The following is a 7,881-nucleotide window of genomic DNA, read 5'->3' on the forward strand; positions in this document are numbered from 1 at the left end:
ATCACCAGCAGAAGATCTGAAGACTCCAGCAGCATCCAATAGAAAGGCAGATCGCACGCTGTCACCAGCAGAATTTCTGACGTCATCAACCGAGCAACTGAAACCACCAAGGCGGCCATTACCAGACAACCCACAGAGTCAGGCCGGGGCCAAGGAATGGAGATACAGGGTGGAGGCCTCGGCTCGCATTTAAATACACCAAGGTGGCCATTACCAGACAACCCACAGAGTCAGGCTGGGGCCAAGGAATGGAGACACAGGGCAGAGGCCTAGGCTCACATTTAAATACTAGCCCAAGCCAAGGCCGATAGACTAGGCCTCACCTCTACTTTAAAGCCTACAAACTAGGCCTCGGCTCTACTTTACAGACTAGGCCTCAGCTCTACTTTACAGCCTACAGACTAGGCCTTGGATCTACTTCACAGACTAGGCGTCGGCTCTACTTTACAGCCTACAGACTAGGCCTTGGCTCTCCTTCACAGACTAAGCCTCGGCTCTACTTTACAGCCTACAGATTAGGCCTCGGCTCCACTTTACAGACTAGGCCTCAGCTCTACAGCCTACAAACTAGGCCTCTACTCTACTTTAAATACTATCCTGAGTGGAGCCCTGGGTGGGGGGAGGAGGGGCCCGAATAGGTCATGGTCTGACATAGGGTGGGGGGAGTCACAGGGTGGGGGGAGGGGGGAGGGGGTACCTCATAGGTCACTACAGGATGGGAGTAATCACAGGGATGAGACACAACAATGGGGGAGGGGAGGAAAAAACCACATAGTCCAGGGGGGAATGGACACATCCTCCCCCTTTCCTGGGAAACAAGGACCCCGAGTCAGGCACAGCAAACAATCATAAGAAAACAAAAATAATTAAAACAACAAATCCAAGGACAAAGTTCATACATCCGGAAAAGTATATTACATCAAACATTAACCAAAAACAAGTTATGCAACCATTACCATTCAAAACACAAATGACATCAATACTCCCCCCCCCCAAAAAAAACCCACAGCAATGTGTGGCCGAGTCAGCTAGTACTCTTATAAGTAAGCAAGCAAGCAAGCAAACAAATATATGAAATATGAAAATATAATAGTCACAGAACAATAAAAGCAGCAAACTAATTTCAGCATACAAATCCCAGTCACAGAAAGTAAACAAGGTAGTGTCTCACATATGAAGCATTAGAAATAATTCATTCCATCACTTGTGTCTGTTGGTATTTATTAAATTTGTATCCTGCATTCCCTCTCAAAGGAGCGCAAAAATAATAAAACAATACAATTAAAAATAAAAAAGTTAAAAGTTAAAAATGTCTTACAAACATGTAAACAATCACACACTGTCACAGTTAATAATTTAAAGGTCACCAGGAACAGTAAACAACACATATGGAGACAAAAATAATAAAGCTGGATATGGAAAACTTGGGTTCAAGTTCCTTCCAGTCCTAAACAGCCAACACCAGGCCTCCATCTTTCAGCTTCAGTTCCCATGACAACAGGAAGCATTGTGGGAAATTCAGCAGAGTGCTCGGAAGTACTATATACATGACTAGTAACAATAATCACCCTTGGGCTGCTGTGTCATTTGCTCACCGCCTATCTCATACAGGTGAATATTAGCCGAACTCCATACAAACTGTGCCTTTTGAACAGAACATTGCACCTCAGAGCACAGCAGCAGCAGCTTTGTTTTAAACTGTGTGGCTGAAGAACAGATGCCTCTGTGCCAATCATCCTAAAAATATCTAGCAATTATCCTAGGTATTACCCTATATCTAAGGTAATCTCTAACCTCTAGTGCAATATCTTATCAGTTGTTTATTGCATTTTCCTTGCGGGTCCCTTTCCCCATCCTTCTGGTGATCATGGAGACATGAAAAGACCTGCCAAAAATGTGTGAACAATGATAGCATTTTCAAAGTGATCAAAGTGGAGCATCCAATGCCTTCCACATTCCCAACTGCATAGCATTGTCCTTTTATTTAGAAATCAAGCAAGCAAGCAAGAAAGCAAACCAACCTGTCATTGTTATCAAAGGGGATCTGAATCACAGGTGCAAGAATGAATGAAATCAGCAGTTGTTATCTGGCTCAGTGATGCGCTTTTTCTGGAAGCGCTTTTCTTCCAAAAATAACTTCCTTAGGTGCATAGGGTTGTATCTCAGGGAAATCCTTATTGCCCTTATGTTGGCAAGTGACAGATGCAATCATTATTTAAGCCATTAAGCATAGTTTCTTGGTTTCGATGGAACAGGCTTCCTGGCTTCTTTCAGCAGTCATGGAGCAACTGCATGTGGGTATATGAAGCTCAGTCATATCTTAGCTTATTCAGCTAAGACTTGATCATCCAAACACAGTGCCAGGTAAAATACTTTAAGAGCTCGAAAGCAGGATATCTGAAGTATTACCTTCTCCTGCATATGTCTACCTAAGCTCTGAGTTTGGCTTCAGATACCATTTTTTTTTCTGGCTGCCCCCACCAACTAAAGTGAATCTGCCTGGGAAAGTGGCTTCTTGATGGTGACACCCCAGTTTTGGAAAGCACCCCACCCCCAAGAGGTTCGTCTGGTGCCTTCTTTTTGAAGAAAGTTTCTCCCAGGACTTTTTGAAATACTGGTATGTGGTTTTACTGATTAGTTCTCCTGTTGCTATATTCTTCTCTCTGCTGGAAGTTTTTAGACTGCATTGTTCTTTTATGATATTTCAGTTGTGTTTTATCATGTTATTTTTGTGAGCCACCTAGAGAACAATGTTACTGGAGGCATTATACGAAAAGAACAAGTTAAAAACAAAACAAAATGCCTTTACCTTAATACCTTTTTAAATGCTGTTCTATAACAGATACATTTTTGCAAGCAATTTCCCCAATCTAATGCACATTTTGTTATTGTCACTAAAATATACATTTTAAGCACACTTTTAAGTAATATAATGCATCTATGTGCACTGAAGACTTGCATTGCAAGATTTTGAAAAGTGTGAACTGTGTTTTGGTTCAAGTATTAGTTCAAAAACCCTGAATTCAGTAGTTTCTCATTAAAATGAAAACAAAATTTATTTCTTCTCCATATAGCTCCCATCAGCCCTAGATCTCTGGAAATCTGCTCTCCCTCCCCAATTTCCTAAGGCATCTCTAGTTCTCTAGCAACTTTACAGATTAAAACTCGGTATCAAATATGAATCTCACAGAATTGAAAATCCCAAATCTCTCTCTCTCTCTCTCTCTCTCTCTCTCTCTCTCTCTCTCTCTCTCTCTCTCTCTCTGTGTGTGTGTGTGTGTGTGTGAGAGAGAGAGAGAGAGAGAGAGAGAGAAATAGATTATAATCACAACAAATACTCTAAATATAAGCAGCCTTTTTACAGTGCAAAATGTATCCAAGGGAAATCAAGACTTTGGGATGTGTTTGAAGCTTTCTTCTCTCTCAACTTTAATCCCTCATACTGAAATCAAACACACTGCAAACCTGTAAGTGTATAAACATTTTAAAATTTTGTGTGAAAAGGTAGTTTCCAAGACCTGGCATTTTCCTCTTGCCTTTCTGCCATGCGTAGCAAGACACACACCATGCTGCTGCTTTCAATGTAATGGAACATCAATAGAATGCAACAGCACAGATGCTCCTACTGAGGGACTTTGGCCAAGTGGTTAAGCTTGTCCTCCGAAATTTGTTTTAATTTAGAAGCTAAAATCAATATGCTTAGTCTGTACCAAAGCTTTGTTCCTTAGCAGTATAGCCTGCTATACTGGAAGACATAGCTGCCAAGTTATCCCTTTTTTAAAGGGATTTTCCCTTATGCTGAATAGGCTTCCTCGCGAGAAAAGGGAAAACTTGGCAGCTATGCTGGAAGAATCCAGCATAAAACAGCTTGCCTAGTAATATGTACTACCTCATATTTCCCTGTCTCTTACAAGTATCTTGAAAAGGAAAGGAAAGCATCCTAACTTTAGAGAATCTGCCATCAGAAAATACATCCAAACTGTGTATTCCTTTCAAATCTTTCAGATCCAAACGAGCTATTATTATTATTAATTACTACTGTGGTACCCTGGGTTACAGACGCTTCAGGTTATATACTCCGCTAACCCAGAAATAGTACCTCGGGTTAAGAACTTTGCTTCAGGATGAGAACAAAAAACATGCGGCGGTGGAACGGTGGCAGCAGGAGGCCCCATTAGCTAAAGTGGTGCTTCAGGTTAAGAACAGTTTCAGGTTAAGAACGGACCTCCAGAACGAATTAAGTTCTTAACCCGAGGTACCACTGTACTAGGCACGGGATTTCATATAAATAAAATTGAATTTTCTGTTTTACAATTTAGAATACTCATTTAAACAACCTTAAAATATCAATGACTTCCCTTCTTCTCTTTCCATGGTTCATTTTGCATATCATAAATCCCTGCATATTTTACATAAACTAAACCATTCAGTATTCCATTATTATATCCATCAAAACTTATTTACACTGTTGAATTTATCTTAATGCAGCCAACGTTTTCAAATGTACACAATTTCCCCCCATATATTTAATAAATATTTTCTAATCTTCATTAAACATATGTTCTTTAGACCCAGCCAAAAAGCATCTTTAGACCCAGCCCATAGGGCCAACTATCGCCCAGTCACAAATCTTCCATTCTTGGGCATGGTGATTGAGCGGGTGGTTGCTGAACAACTCCAAGCACACCTGGAAGAAGCGGACCATTTGGATCCCTTCCAATTGGGATTCATGCCTCATCATGGGACTGAAACTGCCTTGGTCGTGCTGGTTGATGATCTCCGGTGGGCTAGGGACAAAGGTGAGAGCTGTTTCCTAGTTCTGCTGGATCTCTCAGCAGCTTTTGATACCATTGACCATAACATCCTTCTGGACCGTCTAGAGGGCCTGGGAGCTGGGGGCATTGTTATACAGTGGTCCTGCTCCTTCATCCTGGGCCGTGTCCAGAAAGTGGTGGTGGGGCATGAGTGTTCAGACCACTGGGCTCTCACTTGTGGGGTGCCTCAGGGTTCCGTCCTCTCCCCCATGCTTTTAAACATCTACATGCAGCCGCTGGGAGAGATCATCAGGGGGTTTGGGCTGGGTGTTCATCAGTATGCTGATGACACCAAACTCTATCTCTTTTAAATCAGAACCACTGAAGGCGGTGAAGGTCCTGTGTGAGTGTCTGGAGGCAGTTGGAGGATGGATGGCAGCTGACAGATTAAGGCTGAACAGACAAGGTACTGTTTTGGGGGGATAGGAGGCGGGCAGGTGTGGAGTACTCCCTGGTCCTGGATGGGGTAACTGTGCCCCTGAAGAACCAGGAGCACAGCCTGGGAGTCATTTTGGACTCGGAGTGGCCGCCGAGACCATATAACACCGGTCCTGAAAGATCTTCATTGGCTCCCAGTACGTTCCCGAGCACAATTCAAAATGTTGGTGCTGACTTTTAAAGTCCTAAATGGCCTCGGTCCAGTATACCTGAAGGAGCATCTCCACCCCCATTGTCCAGCCAGGACACTGAGGTCCAGTGCCGAGGGCCTTTTGGCGGTTCCCTCGCTGCGAGAAGTGAGGTTACAGGGAACCAGGCAGAGGGCCTTCTCGGTAGTGGCGCCTGCCCTATGGAATGCCCTCCCAGCAGATGTCAAGGCAATAAGCAACTGTTTTACTTTTAAAAGACAACTGAAGGCGGCCCTGTTTGGGGAAGATTTTAATGTTTGATTGTGTATTGTTTTTAATATTCGGTTGGAAACCACCCAGAGTGGCTGGGGAAACCCAGCCAGATGGGCAGGGTATAAATAAATTATTATTATTATTATTATTATTATTATTGTTATTGTTATTGTTATTATTCTATTATTCTATATGTTAGATCCTCAAGCTGCACACATTCCATCAGTTTAAGTTGCCACTAAACATGATATTTCTTACCTGCTCTTCAACGTAAGGTCTCCCGGTGGGTTACAAAATTATATAAAACGACGATATTAAATCAGTAAAAACAATTTACAATAAGATGAATAAAGTGGGCCCTAGAACACATATATATTGAGTTTCAAAGGCCAGGTTGAAGAATATGTGTAGTGTCAGTTTTTTGCCCTAACACTTTATTGACTCTAACCTAAGGGTGCTTTCTTATTTTCCTACTCCTAAGGTTGCCTGCTGTTATGAGACTATCCCACATCAGGGTGATATGTTCCCCTTGAATCAGATCATCTTTGGTCCATTTATCTCAGTATTGCCTGTTTTGTCTCCTACAGCAGTTTTCTTCCCTCTCACTTTTTTGTGTGTATGTAAAATATTTGTACTGATTTTCTGAAATATGGCCAACAAGATAAAACTAACTTTGTAACAAGAGATGAAAAAACACAATCATAAACACACATTATTCACTTCTGTGTTTTCTTTTACAGAATATACAGGGTGAAAAAAGAGGTGGCGGATAAAATCAGTTTAAGGGAAAGAGAAAAAAGCAATTAAGGGCAAAGAAGAAGAAGAAATGAAAGTTCTAGCTCCAAGACGAAAGCAACATATGTGTTTATGTCACCTTCCACCAACTTGGCTGGACTTCTAGAAGATGTACTCTGAAGCATTTAGAGGGCACCAGGTTGGGAAAGCACTGTTTGCACCATCGTATCTTAGATATCCTATACATTTCGCATGGCAGACTTCTGCAGTTAGCTAGGTTGTAATCTATAAACACTATAGATTGTCAATTTACTTGTCATTATTGGTTTTTGTTCCCATTAATGGGAAAGTTATAGATAGAACCCTGAGAATGCTGGTCAGTTACCTGCATCAGACAACAATCCATCTTTTAATTAACCATTTTGTATTCTATAGATTCTTTCCTGAGAATGTCCAAAAATGCCACCCACTATTTTCACAAAACCTATTTTGCCTGAATTGTGGTAAAGTTCTTCATTTTATTGCCTGCCTCTGCTACAGGAATGTTTGGGGAACTATAGGCCCTGTACTTTATTACTGACAAATGCACAACATTTCTGTTGACGTTTTTAGTATTGTCTTCCAGGAGGAACAGTAGAATATATATGTAACCTATAGTACCAAGCACATTCACACACACACACACACACACACACACACACACACACACACCCTATATATGTGCTTGGTACTATAGGGTTCCCGAGTTATCTTTAAAAACAAGTCTCTGTGAGTTCCAATGTGCCTCTCAGATAAATTTCATGGAGGTAGGGAAGAGGGAGAGGAAACAGGAGAAGAAGCGTTAGCAAAGGGAGAGAATGAGGTTGGGGAGAGGGAATGGAGTAGGCGAAGGAAGAAAGAAAGGAAGGGAAGGGAAGGAAGAGAATGGGCTGCAGAAAGAGAGAGAAACGGTGGAGAGATAGAGGGAGGGAGAAAGATTTGGGTGACCCACTTACAGTTGGCTCTTATCCTGCACACTACTGACATACAACCCTCCCCAAAACCCCTACCACCCGAATATGGCCTGGAGGAACTATGGCAGACCAAGACCCAGCCCCTCAGTTAAATAATTTTGTCTAGAACCTACATGCCCAAGGGGTCATGAAAACTGGCATTTAGAACTGGACATGTTTAACATTTATGCCAAAACACACAGAGAGAGGGGGGGGGGAGAGGATGGCTTAGATCTCTTCATTCATTTCTTCCTGGATTTTGAAGTTTCAAATTACCTGGTCTTGTTTGCAAAGTAAAAGAGGCGTGTAAATCCTCCACTCTGCACATGCGTTTTGCCAAAGCCTTCAGTTACTTCAGCTGATGTGTGCCCTTGCCTCTCCACTTTGCGTCGCATATGCAGATGGGCCTATTGATAAATGAAAGCAATCTTGATGTGATTTGGCCCAATATTATTCTTTGTGTGGTTTTATTAGTGTGCAGGTACTCATGTGCACATTGGT

This window comes from Zootoca vivipara, chromosome 9 (genome assembly GCF_963506605.1).
Source record: "Zootoca vivipara chromosome 9, rZooViv1.1, whole genome shotgun sequence".
Taxonomy (NCBI): Eukaryota; Metazoa; Chordata; class Lepidosauria; order Squamata; family Lacertidae; genus Zootoca; species Zootoca vivipara.